This window comes from Athene noctua, chromosome Z, assembly GCF_965140245.1.
Source record: "Athene noctua chromosome Z, bAthNoc1.hap1.1, whole genome shotgun sequence".
Lineage (NCBI taxonomy): Eukaryota > Metazoa > Chordata > Aves > Strigiformes > Strigidae > Athene > Athene noctua.
Genome location: NC_134077.1, coordinates 2,795,938 through 2,813,787, shown reverse-complemented (window position 1 = coordinate 2,813,787; position 17,850 = coordinate 2,795,938). Strand labels below are relative to the sequence as shown.

The window sequence follows — 17,850 nt, the reverse complement described above, 5'->3', positions numbered from 1 at the left end:
TGGAGGCTTTTGCTTCTGACAGTGTCTTACCAGTTCCTGCGGGTGGGTTTCTGGTTAGGAAAAGGCAGTCTTCAGCTGACTCCTGGAGCAGCCCTGAGAGGGCATGAAATGAGGGGGTTAAATAAAAACAGGGGTGCAAAGGGAACCCCAAAACTGTCCTCAGGACCGAAGGGATTGCTCGAGGCTGCAGGTCAAGCAGCCTAAGCTGAGCTCCTGCAAAGAGAAGGGAGCAAATCCTCCTGGAAGCCATTTCCGAGCACCTGAAGTGGATAAAGGTGGTGGGAAAGAACCAGCGTAGATTTACCAAGGGTGAATCGTTCCGAAGAGCTTTCTGTGACGGCTGCCTGATGGCTTCCTTCTTCCAGCACGCTGCTGTTAGATCTCTGGCCGGCAGGCTCAGAGCAGAGGTGAGATCTGCAGCTTCTGCAGCGCTGGGCTGTGCCGATTTTATCCTCAGGAGCTTTTCGTGGTGGTTTCATTCAGCCTCAGTCCACCTGATCCTTGCATGGAGGAAAATCAGCTGCGTGAGCCAGCGCGAGCAGGATGCAGGAAGAGACACAAGCCCACGGATGAAATGCAAAGAGTCAGTTTATCCTCGGTACCTCACGACCCGGGGGATCTCCGCAGCACCTCCCGGGCAGAGGGACACAAGCGGGGACGGAGGCACCGCAGAGCTCGGTCCTTGCCAGCCAGAAAAAGGAGAAGAAAGAAGATCTTGAACCTGCTGCTTTCACCTGTAGATATCAGGGATGTTCACAGTGTGCTTTGATCTTTCCTACAGCAGAGCAGGAATCTCAAGGATGTTCAATAAGGTGCCCCTGAGCCTCCCCCAGGCCTGTGTTGTCTAAACACAGACATCAAGCACACAAAACTAAACAACAATTAATATAACAATATGTGGATTTTGAGACCCCAGCTGCAAGTCACTTGAGTGTGTTTACAATCCTCCTTGCCAACCTCCCCTTGTATTCCCACATAAACCTAATCTGGAAAAAAACCCCTCACTAGCTAAATAGGTCTGAATTTTCAAGAGACTTAAGTTCCTCTGCTCTCAGAAAAGAGAACAATCTTGTTTGTGGAAGCTGTGAAGAGTCAGAGGTTTCCATTCACAGCAGCGCTGATGAAATCTTGATGGAGTTAGGTTCTCTGTAATTTAAACTACAGAAGAGCTTCTGAATAAGTGCCAAAGCTCACTTTATAGCAGAGGTTTTGTAGCTGCCTCATAACCCTCTAGCCAGATATCTCCTAACTAAGGTGTCTGACACTGCTCCAAATCCAGATGTCTGAGCATTCTGGAAAGTGATAAGATGAGCGACCGAGATAAAGGATTTATGGCTTTGATTTGTTTGCATGAGTTGTAAAAACTCATCCTGTAATTGTTTCTCCATGATCACGTTTTTAATATCAACCTTCTCCTGCAGGAGCAGTTAGATTTTATGATGCATCTAGCAAGATGTGGCCAGTGAGAATATATCAGGTGATTTAAAATGCAAAGGAGTCCAAGCAGGATATGACTGTAACACTGTAGAGCAGCAGCTCCAAGGATGCTTTAGCAGAGTTCCCTGACTGCTTTGCCCTCAGCACTGGTCAGCAGGCAAGTGGTAGCTCCAAAAGCAAAAGTTTCTTGTTAGTGCTCTGCTTAGAAGCTTGTAGTGCTGCCTGCGAGCAGTTGGTGCCTGCAAGTTGAGGCCTGTAACAATTAGTGATCCGTTATACCTTAAATATGAAGAAATTCTTTTACCAAACAATGTCTAATTTGGTATTTAACAAGGCCTGAGTGATTAAAGCCTAGAGAGAAGATATCCTAACCTTGAGAATAAAAACATCCTGGCAGAAATGATCAAACAAGGCGGAGAAAAACGAAGAGCTTGGCCGGGCAACAGAGTTGGGAAACATCCAAGGAGGAGAAATTGTCCTCAAAAGACTCGTGACCATAAAAGGGAAAAAGGAGTAGGGGGGAACTCCCCAAATAACCACCGACGACCACCCGAGACCCCCGTGCATGCGTAGTGTAGTTTTACAACACCAGCATTATGTAAATGGAGTAGACAGGCAGAAAGGGGGAGACTTCTTGGCAAACGTATGAATATTCACGTCTTTAAGGCATGGAAAGGATGAACTTTTGGTTCAGGGTGTGCGTGTTAGATGGAGCGGTCCCCTGTGCATCCAGAGCTGCAATAAGGAATGCCTGCCTCTAAAACTTCAGATTAAGTCTTAGAGGGTTCTTTGGAGACCAAATTTATGCTAACAGTAGTCTGTTTTCTCGCTTCTTTTGTAGAAAACTAGAGTTGATTTTCACTGGTTAGGACCATTTTCAGGCCTTACAGAGAAGTCAGGGTGGAGATGATGGTATTGTGCTAACAAGTACAGAAAATTCACTCTGGCTTCTCAAGCCAGTACAATTTGGAGACCTGTGAAGGTTAATGGATCTTATTTGACAGGTTTCTCTCCTATTTTTACTCGTTGCTGCCATATGGAGACAAAAATGTGCTGTTCTCATTAGAGTTTGAAGCCTGAGACACCTGTGTAATTGCCTGGGAGCCCAGGTGGAGAGCGTGGTGGCCATCAGTCTGAAAGCAGAAGCAAGAGTCATCGAGCGTGCATGTGCTGGTGGGACTCATCCTCAAACTTTCAAGTCTCCTCCCTGGCTCTGCGAGTCCCTGCGAGGTCTGTTCTCCTCCTGCAGCACACAAAACCCCCCCATATGAGATAAGAGAGAGACAGAAAAGCACTGTATGCCGATTCCAAGGTCTTAAACCCAGATGCAATGTCACCAAACCCTTACTGGTGGGGTTGGACTCTCCCCTGAGTTGTCCGAGTAACAGCTCTTCCCAGTTTAACAGAAGTCAGCAGGACTTTAGGACTTCTAAACTCATTGTGAGTTTAGTGTTAAGTTTTTGGTGCTTTTTATAAAAGCTTTGGTTAAATAAAGACATGACAATCCCCACTTGGTATATGCTGAGCGATCAGAAGAGGGCAGTCCTCCCCCTCTGTACTTGCTCTACTTTATGCTTGAATTAAGTCTCAAAGGCCCAAGTTGAGGCTGCAGGTTAGTGCTGATACAGTTACACCGGTCAGATGTAAGGCCTGAACGACATCACTGAGCTGGAGTAGGGCCCACGCCAACCCAATTCTATCGACAAAGCCACTCTGTCACCTTGTCTGCTATTTTCTCTGTGGGGCTGCAAGTATGGAGCATCTGTGAGGATTATGTTAGTTCTCAGCCCCCTCCTGGATAATGACACAGAAGGGAGTGTAAGGATCCAAAATAAGTAATGCCTCAAACATTCACTGACACAGAAAACCTCAAGGACCAGCTGTGGCCTTGGATGAGTCTCAGGAATGTCACCTGAGGAAGCGGGAGTGTGTGGAAGGATGCACCCCCCCGCTGCCCTGCAGTTGTACCATCAAACTCCTGAGATAAACCTCAAAGGGGGGGACACGGACTGAGTGAAACCAAACGCTTCCCCTCAAGCCCAAGGCCCGCCGATCCCTGGCTCTGTTGTTTAAGCCCGATACTTTGTGGCTCTCTGTGTAAGCCAGACCCCGTGCAGGCCTTGCTCATGACTTCATCCTTCACCACTGAAGAGGTGACACCAGCTGGTAAGAGGTGAGCATTTCTGCCCCAGGAGCAGGATGGTTGCTCAAGAACCAGAAAGTCAGCAAAATTCTGTGGGAACAGGGGAAGAACCAAGGTGGGTAGGGTGAGTATGACCACCAGCAGAACCCCTGCTCCACCTTGTCTCTCATGCAAATGAGTTGGTGGAATAGCCACCTCTCCTCATTTAGTATGCAAATCAGCTGATAAAATGAACTTAAGAGGCAACAGAAATCTTTGCTGGGTGTGCACCCACCACCCAAGATTCCCAGACCTGAGACAGCACTGGATCCAGGGGTGGTGATCCAGATTCTTTCACTCTTTTTCCTTCCTTTTCCCTTTCTCCCCTTCCCCTTCCCCTTCCCCTTCCCCTTCCCCTTCCCCTTCCCCTTCCCCTTCCCCTTCCCCTTCCCCTTCCCCTTCCCCTTCCCTTCCCTTCCCTTCCCTTCCCTTCCCTTCCCTTCCCTTCCCTTCCCTTCCCTTCCCTTCTTACAGATTTATAAGACACCCCATTGCTTATTATCCTTTTCCAAGTTTAAGTTCTTTTTTACCACAAGTAAAACATTTTAACTGGTCATCTGCTGTCGTTTCACCTTAATTTAACCCAAGGGGATCACAGAACCGTTTCGACTCTCTGGGCTCCCAGTCCAGGTCACGACTAAACCATTCAAGCCTCATGATGAAAATGAGTTGGTTACTTCTATGGTTAAAGGAGGCACATTAAAGACAGAAGGTTTCTCTCCTGGGGTGAAATTCTCCCCCCTCAGTTCAGGCCCCGTGTCCTTGAGTCCTTCCATCAAGACAGTTAAGGAGCTCAGTTATTTGAGCGGAAAGATAAGAAACGCGATGTCAGGGAAGATGATTCAGAAGGGCAGAGGTTGGGTGCTGTAGATGATCTCTGGAAGAAAGCTCCCAGTTATGAGGGTGGTGTAGAAAAAGGTCACTGTGTGTCTGCACCAGAACCGGGAGCTGCGACCACAGCACTTAATGCAACTAAGAAAACCAGCAGCAGTGGAGAAGAGGAAGAGGATGAAGGCAGCAAAAAGGCTGTGAAGGCCGCTCTGTGTGGTACCTGTGGTCTCTGCCCCGGGGGTGAGGCAGAACTGGGCAGCCTTTCCTTCACAATGCGCTTGCTTCTGGCCCCACCATAGCGCCCAGTTTAGCTCCAGTATGGATAAGTCTGTGCGAATCCTCTGCTAACGGAGCAAAAATGAGGAGGGAGGAGACAGTCGCTGGTCAGGATAAGTAAAGTAGCGTGGGGCAGTGTTGAAGGTGGACTGAAGAAAGTGAATATTGAAGGAAACAGAGGAAGAACAGGAAAAAAAGGATGAAATGCCACCTGGTTAGGCCATCCCAGGTTTTGTCACCATGTCCCTGGCTGTTCAGGAGCGCAGCAGGGTAGAAGCAACTGATGATCTGAGGTCAAATGGGTCACCAGCCTAAAAAGAGGCTCCAGATCAAGCAGAGAAAGTAAAATAGAAATTAAAAAGCAGCGAATGCCACACCTGTTAACCAGTGATGACTGTTGTATGAGTCACTGGCAGAGGAATTCATCAGAACAGGGGAGGGGGGGGGAACTGGTATCCACAACTGGGAAGACCCATATGAATATATGTTTAATTAACATCATCCCTAATCAAGACAGATTTAACGGTGCCACAAACCATCCCCAAAGGCTGGAGCTTTGTCATCTACACTGTTAGCAAAATCCCAGGCAGACTTCTGGATCAGGCCAGCTAGCATTTTCCCAAACAATCGCTGGAGACAGCGTGGGAATTAGCACGCTATTCCCAAAATCCAGTCCGCATGCAAACGCTGGTTTGGATGGTAAAATAAATTTTAATAGCACGGATGTGGGCAGTTCCCATGCGAGCTGGTCTCACGGGCAGAGAATAGTCTGGATACGTTGGATTGCGAAAACGCCACATGAGCGATTGTAAGCTGAATAACTTTAAAAGATAGAAGAGAATTCTTAGGCAGAAGTAGAATCAAAATAATGACAACGGTGTAAAGGTAATTAGCAGTGTTGTCGCTCTGAGGATGTAAAAGAGGCAAGGTTTGTGATGAGTAGTATCTTTTAGTGGAATCAATCTAATAAAAGATACTATTTTTCTTCACAAACCTTGCCTGGAGGTAACGATCATCTTTATTGCCTAGTTCCTGCTCATAATGTAAATGAGAAGAGTCATTAGTGTCATCTCTCCCTCTGAGGATTAGTCTCAACACGTAGTTAACCCTCAGCACTTTCAAACAGAGATAAAGAGAGGAAGGTGAAGATGTTTTTATCAAGCCACAGAAAGTTTTTCTGAAGAGAGGGCTTGTCTGCTAGTCTGTACTGTAAAAATTTCTGAGCTGGAAGGTAGATAAAGACTAAAACAACTACTTAAATAATTATTTGTTCAGTAGCTGTGTATATATAGCTACAGTATCAACGCGTTTATGGGAGTGACAGTGCAGGTGTAGGCAGCGATATAAAGGGAAGAAAAAGAACCCTGAATCTAGGTGAGTAGAACAGCAAAGTGGCTTTTAGTTTTGTTTTTTTTTAAAATTTATATTAAGAATCGGTGATATGAAACCCAAGAACATCGAGTCCAGCTCTGGTGATGTTGCTTTAAATAGGATATTTGAAAAAACTGGAAATGTTATGGAAAGGAGAGACAAATTTATCTCAAGGATGGGAAACAAGAGTCTTCTGTTGAATTTATCAGGCAGCTGTGGTTACAATCAGTACGGTTTATCAGGAGTAAAATGAAACAGAAAACATCCAACTGTGATCTAGCAAAGAGAGACAGCATAGGGGTAAATGATCAAAAGTCCAGGAAAACTCAAATGAGAAATACAGGATTGTTTTAGGAGAGTGGAAGTGATTTTAAAAAACCACCTTGATGTATATCTTCAAAATGCCATCGGATGGCTTTTGGGAGAGGCATTTTACTTCAGCACAACCCCCCCTGGCTTCCTCCAAAGAGGAACCCCAGTAAAACGCAACAGCCCGCGCGCGTGGGAAATCTGTCGCTATAATCAAATAGTCTCCTGCTGTATTAAAAATTTCTGAATGAATTCACGCTCCGTAGCGGGCGAGCTGTGACACTGCCTGAGGCCGGCCCTGTACAGCCAAGAGAGACAGCAGAGCCGTGGCAGTTGGCTTTATGGAGCGGAGCAGTGCCAGGGGCTCCCAGTTGCTCTCTTGGCAACAGCAAAGCAACAACATCATGTGCGCCAAAAGAAACTCTTCGGTGTTGAGTGTGTTTAGCACCAAATATGGTGCTAAAAGTTCTTGGGAGGAATAAGAAACGACGGCTTCTCTTGTACTAATGCTCAGGCAGTTGCATGAATTAGCTATAAATACAACAGTCACTTGGTGACTGTGTAGTATCACAGAATCCCAGAATCATCCAGGTTGGAAAAGCCCTTGAAGCTCCTCCAGCCCAACCATGACCCTCCCCCTGAGCGTTCCCAACTCCCCCAGATCCCTCAGCGCTGGCTCAGCCCGACTCTTCAACCCCTCCAGGGATCCCGGGGACTCCCCCCTGCCCTGGGCAGCCCATTCCAACGCCCAACAGCCCCTTCTGCACAGAAATCCTTCCTCAGAGCCAGCCTGACCCTGCCCTGGGCAGCTTGAGGCCATTCCCTCGGGGCCTGGCGCTGGGGCCTTGGCTCCAGAGACTCATCCCCCCTCTCTGCCCCCTCCTGGCAGGGAGTTGCAGAGGGCCAGGAGGTCTCCCCTCAGCCCCCTCTTCTCCAGACTGAACCCCCCCAGTTCCCCCAGCCGCTCCCCAGCAGACCTGTGCTCCAGACCCTGCCCCAGCTCCGTTGCCCTTCTCTGGCCACGCTCGAGTCATTCAATGGCCTTTTTGGGGTGAGGGGCCCAACACTGAACCCCCTCAGCGAGGGGCGGCCTCCCCAGTGCCGAGCCCAGGGCTCAGATCCCTTCCCTGTCCCTGCTGGCCACGCCAGTGCTGACACAAGCCAGGATGCCATTGGCCTTCTTGGCCCCTGGGCACACTGGCTGGCAATCAACATTTTATGAGATGAAGAACCTGTTCGAGAAGGCAGGGTCCCACCCATATGGGATTGCTGTCCCCATAGATCAGACATAAAACCCCCAAGTTGGTTTAGGATAAGCCAAGTTTACGTGATCAGGTAGTAGGCTGAGCTGTAGCGTGACCCATCGCTCCAGGCTGCTGCTGCCCACTCGTGCAAGACCAGGGTTGTGTTGAGGCAATGGTCCAGCCCTCCTCTCCACAATGACTGGAGCTTAAAAACCGTTTGGTGAGTTGGAGTCTGGATTTGAGAAGGACTTTAACTGACACCAAAGAGCTGCTGGGAGAAAATGCTGGTGCAAAAGTAGGGGGTGCACTGTCTAGAAGTGCAAACTCTCCCTCCCATGAAAAATGATCGCTTGGAGTTTCAGCCCCTGCAGCCCTGCTGAATCCTGTTCCCTGGGGTGGAGGTTTTTCTTTTGTGGGAGGAATTACACCACAGCTTTCAAGGCAGCCCACCTTTCACAAGGAAGCTTTACGCTACACTGCAGCAAGGCGTTAACTCTTCATTAGATACGTTCAACCAGATCCTCAACCGGTCTACAATGGCGTGGGGTTTACAGCCGTACTGATTTCTGCTCTTCGGGTGTGAAGTCTGGCGTTTTAAAATGCTTTTAATTGAGGCTGTTTTTAGCCAGGCACAAAGTCATGACCTTGCACATTATTTTAGCAATCTCCTTTGTTTCTAGGTGCAGCACCGCATCACTCAGAAATGTTTCAAAGCCATCGCAGTCGTGCTGATGCGGGGAAAGCAGCAGAACATGCACTTCATGACAGGCCTCGAAATCATGATTAGAAGCGGAGGTTTTCATTAAGCGCGTTTATATATTTATTGTTACGGTTACTATAGCAACTCTGCTGCTTTTAACTGCTCATTTATACATCGAACAGTTGAAATCACGTTCATGCCAGAAGAGAATTAACAGCCTCACAATTTGTGACACTGGAAAACATCTCAGAGTTTGGGCTGGAGAGGAGATGGACAAAGTCTCAGATGAGCTGAGCGGTCACATTTCATACTGACGTACCTTCCCTCTCCAAACCCTGGGGAAGTTTATCTGGGGAAGAGTATCATTCCTATGAAGAAGGTGAGATCGGTGTTAGGACAAAGAGCCCGATGTTATTTAGGAAAAGCGATGCTTTTTCAGACCGCAATTCTTTCCTGGGCCTTGGCAATTTTAGTGCTGACCTCAGCATCTTCTGCCAAGTCTTCTGTTTCAATCCAAGGGTGTTCCAGCCCGGCGGGCTCTGCACGGCACCACGCAAGACGGAGGGTAACTCCTCGGGGCTGTTCTCTGCGTGTTTGGAGGAGCCCAGTCGGTGTAGGGGATCCAGCACTTGGGAGGTGGTGACCCTCTTTCTTCAAGTAACTATACCCAGGGGGGACCCCGTTTCCCTGCCACCAAGAGACCTGATCTCTACCTTCTGCTGTGCCTTTCTTGCCTCGCCATCCTCCTCAGCGTGCCCTGCAGGGGCTGTGGTCCCCTGCCATACTGGGTGTCACCCGGCTGCCCTCACAGTCCCTGTCCCCTCACAGCCCTGATCCCCTCATGCTTCCTCATTGTGCTAGTCCCCTCGTGTCCCCAGTCCCCTCACAGCCCCATCTCCTCATGGTCCCTGTCCCCTCACAGCCCTGATTCCCTCATGGCTCCATCTGTCTCCTCACAGTCCCTGTTCCCTCTCAGCCCCTCACATCCCCAGTCCCCTAACGTCCCCTTTCCCTCACAGCCCTGGAGCCCTCATGTCCCCTGACCCCTCACAGCCCCATCTCCTCATAGTCCCCGTTCCCTCACTGTCCTAGTCCCCTCACGGCTCCTGTCCACTCACAGCCCATCTCCTTGCAGTCCCTGTCCCCTCCCAGCCCTGGTCCTTTCATGGCCCCATCTCCTCCCAGACCCCGTTCCCTCATGTCCCCGTCCCCTTACAGAATCCCAGAATCATCTCAGCTGGAAAAGCCCTTGCAGCTCCTCCAGCCCAACCATGACCCTCCCCCTGACCGTTCCCAACTCCCCCAGATCCCTCAGCGCTGGCTCAGCCCGACTCTTCAACCCCCCCAGGGATCCCGGGGACTCCCCCCTGCCCTGGGCAGCCCATTCCAACGCCCAACAGCCCCTTCTGCACAGAAATCCTTCCTCAGAGCCAGCCTGACCCTGCCCTGGGCAGCTTGAGGCCATTCCCTCGGGGCCTGGCGCTGGCTCCTTGGCTCCAGAGACTCATCCCCCCTCTCTGCCCCCTCCTGGCAGGGAGTTGCAGAGGGCCAGGAGGTCTCCCCTCAGCCTCCTCTCCTCCAGGCTGACCCCCCCATTCCCTCACCGCCGCCATCCCGCCCCGCTCCCGCCCTTTTCCCCTCCCGGCCCCTCCCCGGCCGCTGCTCTCTGGCCCCGCCCCCCCGCGCTGATTGGCCGCCGCTCCCGGCCTCATTAACATCTAAGGGGCCATGCGTCCCCGTTTCCCCTAGGGCGGGGCGGAGAGCCGCGGGAGAGGCGGCTCATTGGCCGAACGCCGCCGTCGGCCGGCCAGCAGCCTTCCCTTTCATTGGCCGGGTCGCTTGTCCGTCGCGGCGGTCGGCCCGCCCCCCGGGGTGTCCCTCCCCGGTGCCTCCCTGTTTGCTCCATTCAGTGGCGGGTGTCGGGGCGGCCGGAGCCGGGCCGGATGGGAGCTGCTGTTGCACAATAGACCCGGGTCCTCGGCCAGCATCACCCAGCGGGCAGCAGCCGCAGGAGGAGGTAGATCCCGTTCTGGTAACAATTTTACAGGTTCAATGGCGTGCGAAAGGCCTCTGTCTCTTGGCAAACCCGTATTTTGGGGGCGTTTTCTCCAGAGCCTCGACCCTTGCTGCCTTTCCTCCTCGAGTTCCTTCCCCCCCCCCCAAACCTCCGCCCTTTGAAGCCTCTCCCCCGGCCCTGCCGCCTGAGGAGGGGGCTTTCGCTTCGTGCCCTTGCCCGAGGTGTTTGCTGGGCAGGACCCTGGGGCCGGGGAGGGCCCGGGCGTGGGGCCAGCCCTGTTCTGCCGGGAAGGGAGACACGAAGGGCCCGCCCGGGAGTGGGGAGGGTGATGGAGGGAGCTCCCTCTTCCTCGGGGGGCTGATTGAAGTCGTCCCAAAGCCGCAGCTCGCTCCTCCCCCTGTGTTTTTTTGGGGAGGCCCCGAGGCTCGGCCTGCTGCGGGGAGCCCCCCCCTTTCCCTCCCCGGGGACAGCGGAGCCCCCCTCGCCCGCCGCGGCCCACAGCCCTCGGCCCGGCGGCAGGTGGCAAACGCCAAAGGCGGCTTTTCGGCCTCAGAGGAAAGAGGAGAAGGCGCTGCCTAAGCTTACAGGGTGCGTGTTTACCAGCTGTCAAAATGGGTGACAAATTAATCGGTAGCAAGCTCCTCGGGTCAGGCTTGAGAGGACGCTCTCCCAAAGTGGCCAAATTCAGGACACGGCTGCTTTCTGCATCACCTCAGCGGTGGCCAACGCTCCCCACGCCGACTTTCAACCTGCGCCGAACTTTGAATGCCCGGCCCTAAAAGCTTGAGAGTAAAAGTTGGGAAGTAGCAGAGCTGCTGGTGCGGTGTTAGAAGAGGAAACGGCCGGCCGGCTGCTTGGTATTTTTAGGTCTATGAGTTTTGCCTCTTGGCTGTTTGTTAAAAGAAGTGGCTGTTTGAAATGCCACCGTCACAGGTGCCACGTTCCTCTTGGCCTCACCGCACCGTCACGTTAAATGGTCTTAGAGAAGTGCTGGTCTTTGAGCAACTTGGTGTGTTTGTGGTGGCACCAATCTCTTAACTAATTGAGGAGACTGAAAACTTAGAGTGTGTGGATAAAGGGTTGATAAAAAAGGACAATCTTGCAGCCAAATAAGCTAATTATGATTGGATGTCTTTGGAACGAAGGACACAAAGTAGTGAACAGGCAAGGGAAATTCTGTATATGTGTGTATACACATGGGTAATAGAGCTAGGCACAATATGAAACTCCAAGTCATTTCGTGTGTGTGTGTGTGTGTAGCAAGCAGCCTCTAACGTGATGTTGCCTCTATCAGACGTGGTAAGTTCTGTAGAAACTTAGTCTGAGCCTGTGTTTTAAGGGAAAATCTTTGTTACAGTCCCAGGACAAAACTGCCGATAGTGTTATAAGTCAGCAGCCTAAGCGCAGACAAAATTTGAAGCTTTTTCTTTTTCAAACTAAGAAAGAAGCTGTCAAAATGCCCGGTAGCTGCCGTGCTTGAGTGAGTACTAATTGTGTGTTCATCTTTACTGCTGGTGGCAGCACCTTTATTGCAGCAGAAGGAGCGCTTCGCTGTTACTTGGGCTGGTAATGAATTGTAGTTGTAGTGCACACCAAGGTTTGTAAGCGGTTGGCAGGTTTGTGCTTCACCTGATCGACACGGAATTAGCAAGCAGCTCAGTTTCTCCGGACTTCATTCTCCCAGGAAGAATTCCCTTTCATAAATGTGCAGCACTTGAGAACATCCTTGTTTCTCTTTCAACTTATATCCCCAAAAATCTGTATTTTTGAGCTGAAGAAAGCATCTCAAATACAGAGATGTGCCGGTTCTCCAGAATAAAGCAATAGTGGCTTTCTGTTTATTTCTGCAATCTTTCTGGGGATTCTGCAGGATAAAGCCTTTATCCCACATACATAGATGCAGGTACTGTTACTACTGGTAGCCCTCCCAGTTAGACAAATGGAATAAAATCAAGAATACATCTTCTCACCAGATTGGGCCAAAAATATAGCTGCTGCAGTTTCCACAGTACACGGTAATGGACTTTCTGATGCTTTAAAAAAAAAAAAAAAAAGTAGGTCAGATCCATTAATGTATAGAAAACCAGCGCTCTGATGTTCTGTGGTAGGAGCTTTTATGAACCAGGACTCCAATACCCAACAATTTCGTCCTGTTTTCTAGTTGTGCTGCGAGAAGTTTGCCGATATTGTAAGTTAATGTGGAGAACACCTGCTCTATTTACAACGGTGTTCTGAAGTTAGTCTCGTTTGAATTCGCCTGAGTGGGCTTTATTTGCTGAACCTGAAATATTATTACCACCATTTTCTCCTAACATCCCCCAATGGCATCTGGTCAGCTCAGGGAGCTGGAGATGCTGAGTTTCTGTGCAGAACTCTGTCGCCCAGCCTCATCCCTCTGCTCCTTTGTACGGGGTGCTCCTGCTGTAAAATAGAAGTGCTCCCTTCCCCCTTGATCCACGAAGCACCCACTGCAGTGCTGGTGGGTGGTGGGTGCAGGGAAAGCTGCTTTCTTTAAGTAAAAGTCTCACTGGGAGACACATTTATAGTTGGTACTTGCCTAATGTAATAATTTAGACTGCTTTATCATTCCTGAAGTGATGAAGCCAGCTAGCGTGTGTCTGGTTTGTGTCATGCTTGGGTAGGCAAGGCTTGTCTGTTTATTAAAAAAAAAAAAGAATATAGAGTGCCAGGGTGCATCCACAGCAGACTTGGGGTAGTGCAGACTCACTGGCTGGATTGCTGTGGGTACATAAGAGAAAATGTTTGTTGGCATTAGAGCAGTGGTGCTTAAAAAACCTAAAACCAATCGAGGCCAGAAAGATTGGAAACTCTGTGAGGCTTGTGTGGTTTTGAATTAATAATTCCAGCTTGTGTTTAGCAAGAACAAGCTCCTGTTAACACTCAGGTCTTGGTAATTTCTGTACACAAAAGACTGGAACTGTCATTTACACAGGATTTCGGGAATACTTGAAAAATATTTATGCTTAGCCATCCTTCAGACTGAAGGAAGACTGCAAAGTCATCAAGCACAAGTTGCTGTCCACTGAGAAATACTCTTCAGTATTTAGGGATAATCCCCAAGTCAGGCAGCCTGTGCAGTAATTGAAGCAGATCTTGCTTTAATTGACACTGAGCTTCCTGACTCTCTGAGCAATGTAACTGTACCTTTCAAAAGTATGATGAAACTTTCCCTTAAAAGTAGCTTTTGCAATTTAACAAATCCATAATTGCAGCAGCAAAACATTTGCTCCTAGATAAGGGCACTTGTGCAGTATTGGTAATTAGTTTGACCTGGCCAGATGCCTCCTGATAAGGCACAGAGAAGAGCTGTCATCTGCTCTGCTGAAGAATTTAATTCTCTTAAATTGTGACACAGCATGTACATGGTAATAAGTAAAAAATTACCAGTTGTATTGGATTAAGTCTAGTGGTGCAACTGCAGTCTTTAGACCTTACCGTTGTTAGGTACTGGAAGAAGAAAAGAAATCCTTGTTCTGGTTATGCTGACAAATGTTTTAGCAAGAATTTTATTCCTCTTTCAATTCCTTTGCTTTCTTCTGAATTCCTCCTCACGGGACATTGCACGACCTCGGCGCGGCTGTGTATGTTCTCACATCCCCATCCTTCCCTCAGTCGACATCCTTCCCTCTTCTCTGTCAGCTTCTACTCTCAAAATCATCGCTCCTTTTTCTTACGGTTAAAGTACCACCAGCTCAAGCCTGGCTTCTCTTCCACAAAACCCATCGTAAACCATTGAAAAAACTTCCCACAAAGCAGCATGACCCAACCCTTTCATTTCCTTGAAACCAGGTATTGGTTTGGGGACCTTTCTTCCAGACCTTTTTAAATTGTGACAGGGCAGGTTCAGACTGGACATTAGGAAAAATGTTTCCCAGCAAGAGTGGTCCGAGAGTGGAACAGGCTGCCCAGGGAGGAGGGAGTCCCCATCCCTGGGGGGGTTTCAGGGCCGTTGGGATGAGCTGTGGGGGATGTGGGGTAGGGGAGAACTTTGTAGAGTCGGGCTGAGGGTTGGACTCGATGATCCCGAGGGGCTTTTCCAATCTGAAGGGTTCTGGGATTCTGTGACCTGTCCTTGTTGCCTGCCCCGTACTTCCCAGGAAACAGGGCTGGTAAATACAAGCCACCAGGCACGAGGCTTCGTGTCCCTTCTTCCTTTCCCATGACACCAGAAGAGAAGTAGCAGTTTATTTGCTGTCGGTTGGACCGTGTTGCAGCTGAAATATTTTTATTGTCTGGTGGGTATCCGTCATCTGAGAAGCTGTTAAGTGTAATCCCAAATTCCTGCTGTGAGCTGGTTTTATGGCTACCCCAGTGCTGCCTCCACCTTGGCTGGGGGTTTTAAAAAGAATTCAACTACTAGTGGCACGTATAGACGTAGCCTTGATTTTTAATCATAAGGTTTACTGGATTGTCTACATCTTTGTGAGGAGGAATTAGGATTTAGAAAGCAGAAGGACCTGGGCAGGTGGGTGACTGATTCTTGCCAGGTTGATGCCCAGCAGAGCTGGGAGGAGAGGGCAGGTTTGCTACAAGGGCAAAGCACAGAGCCCTTGGCCCTCCTACAGGAGCACGGAGAGAGGATGGGGAAGGATGCCTGCTTTGTGGCTTCAGGGTAAGTTATGGTGAGTTCTGCAGGCAGATTCTTGCTAAAAAAAGGTTTAAAAGTCTGTGTCAAAAAGAGTTAGAGACGTGGAAGATGGGAGATGAAACAGATGGCCAAGAAAGCCAGTGGTCTCCTGGCTTGTGTCAGCACTGGCGTGGCCAGCAGGGACAGGGAAGGGATCTGAGCCCTGGGCTCGGCACTGGGGAGGCCGCCCCTCGCTGAGGGGGTTCAGTGTTGGGCCCCTCACCCCAAAAAGGCCATTGAATGACTCGAGCGTGGCCAGAGAAGGGCAACGGAGCTGGGGCAGGGTCTGGAGCACAGGTCTGCTGGGGAGCGGCTGGGGGAACTGGGGGGGTTCAGTCTGGAGAAGAGGAGGCTGAGGGGAGACCTCCTGGCCCTCTGCAACTCCCTGCCAGGAGGGGGCAGAGAGGGGGGATGAGTCTCTGGAGCCAAGGCCCCAGCGCCAGGCCCCGAGGGAATGGCCTCCAGCTGCCCAGGGCAGGGTCAGGCTGGCTCTGAGGAAGGATTTCTGTGCAGAAGGGGCTGTTGGGCGTTGGAATGGGCTGCCCAGGGCAGGGGGGAGTCCCCGGGATCCCTGGAGGGGTTGAAGAGTCGGGCTGAGCCAGCGCTGAGGGATCTGGGGGAGTTGGGAACGGTCAGGGGGAGGGTCATGGTTGGGCTGGAGGAGCTTCAGGGGCTTTTCCAACCCAGATGATTCTGGGATTCTGTGAAACAGGAAACAATTAAAAGAGCAGGGGCAGGAGGGCTCAGGACTAAGTAACCAGTCAGGTTTATGCTGGATATAAATTAACTAGGATCATATCTCTTGGATCTAAACAGAGGGAGTGGGTGGAAAACGAAGCCTGATTCCTCCCATGTGCTGTATGCATCTGGGGTCCCTCCACCAAGAGAATCATTTTATGTGTTTGTATAGCACCTCAGGGGAGAGAAGAAAGTAAGATTTGTAAAATTTGAATCACACCCTGAAAAGCCTTTCTTGTTGATTAGAGAATTAATTGATCAAGTTAGGAGAAATCTGGGCCACAATCTTGTCTGGTTCTTAACCGCTCATTAATTGCAGCAAAGTAATTTCAGTTTAATTAGACTAAAATAAGGCGCGGTGTTTGGCCTACTTTTTAATTCCGTGTTAAAGGTATTTGCTCATGACAGACTGAAGCCACCCTGACACCAGCCTGAGGGGTGCAGGCCAAGGTTTGCTACGACACTGTAATGACAGATCGGTTTTTAGCCTCACGTGCAGGAGGAGATGGCCTTGCAGTCGTGTAACGATGGCAGATGAGCAATCAGAATTCAAAACAGTTAAGACTGAATTTGTCATTCCGAAGGGCTGGTTATGCTGCAGCACAAATTTAATTTCACTTATCTATTCCTGATTTTCAGCTGCCCTGAGTTCTGGCAGACCAGCTGTGTTTAGTCCACCGCTAGCTGGTTTAGGGAGGAATTATCATGTTAAAAGCAACATTTGTTTGTAGTGCTGGCAAGGCTTCCATTCCTCCTGTCTCCACACAATAAATTTATGTTCCTTACCACGAAACAACTAAACACATGGGTTTTGAGTGGAACTTTTTCCAATTGCAAGGCCTAAACAAACAAACAAAGGATGAGGGAAAGGGATCCCGTTGAATGTCAGCGCTGCTTTCCTCTAGGCTTGATAGAAGAGAAACTGATGCTGCAAAATATTAACTGTTTGGATGTTCTTTTGGAAAGATTTTGAAGCAAATCCCGGGATTGTAAGATCGGTCTGCCATCTTAAAAGCTGATTATGTGTAAATTTGATTACAGAAAGGTCTTCTAAAGTATTCAGGCTATATTTAAGATAATGAAGTTTTGTTCCTTAATCTAATTTTGGCTTCCATCTGGAAGAAATTAAAAATGCAAACCATGCATCATTTCATTCCTTGAAAATGCCTCATACCTGCTTTACTGTCCTTGTGTGTGTCTTGGATGTGAACACACTGCTGGGCCAGGGAATGATGAAGCACGGGCTGTAGGGATCCCCCACCCACACCAGTTGCAACGGAGAGGGAAAGGCCTTCCCTGCCATGCCGATCCTGGATCTCTGCCTTCCTCCACTCACTGTGTAGGCTCAAGGGATCTATTTTTTCCTCTCCCATGTCAGGATTCTGCACGATACTGCATGCGAGCCATGTCCGTCATCTTAATATCTCTTCCTGCAGGCCGTGTTCCTGTGTAAAGGCTCTCTGTGTTGGTGAAATGATGTTTAGAGATGAGTCCAGTTCACGTTCCCTGGTGGTACTGCGTTGTACAAGCATGTAAGAAATGATAATTTCTGCCTCCAGAGAGCTTGCCATTAATAGTTGAATAAAATGGGTTTGAGAGGGGTTATCACCTGGTGAAATTAAGAACTAAGCTCTTGAGTGCTGCTAACAAATTTTTTATTTCGTTAGGGAAATATATCCTTTATTGAAAAGGATATCTTCTCTCTGAAAATAACTTCTTTTTAGGTTTGGAAATCAAAAAATCTAAGCATGGAATCCAGAGTTCAGTGAAATTTTGACCATTTGAGTTCTACATTTCGTTCTAATCTAGTTTTAATACTCTAACAGACAGAGTTTCTTTCCTTTCAGTTGTCCAGGCCACAAGATTTCATTGTCAGAAAGCCATTGGAAAAACTCAGCTTAAATTGTTTTGCTGCACTAGCCCAAGCCATTCTGTCCTCCCTGGTGTTTGCGCTGGTGCCAGTCGCATGGGTCACCACAGAAGGTTAATATTTGCTAATGGCAATTCTGCTCTGAGTTTATGGTGCAGTTACAAGGACAACACCTAGTGAATGCTGGCTGGCTGTAACCCGCAGCATAGTGCTAGCTCACGTTAGGA

At 49.3% G+C, this 17,850-nt stretch overlaps 1 protein-coding gene across 1 annotated transcript in view; it reads left to right on the top strand.

The window, feature by feature from the left end:
- The first annotated feature begins 10,267 nt into the window (after positions 1 to 10,267).
- Positions 10,268 to 17,850, top strand: part of ME2 (malic enzyme 2) — a 37,489-nt gene continuing 29,906 nt past the window's right edge. Inside the window, exon 1 of the mRNA XM_074931299.1 lies at positions 10,268 to 10,367. The gene's annotated coding sequence lies outside the window, so the exon portion shown is untranslated. The remainder of the gene's footprint in view (positions 10,368 to 17,850) is intronic.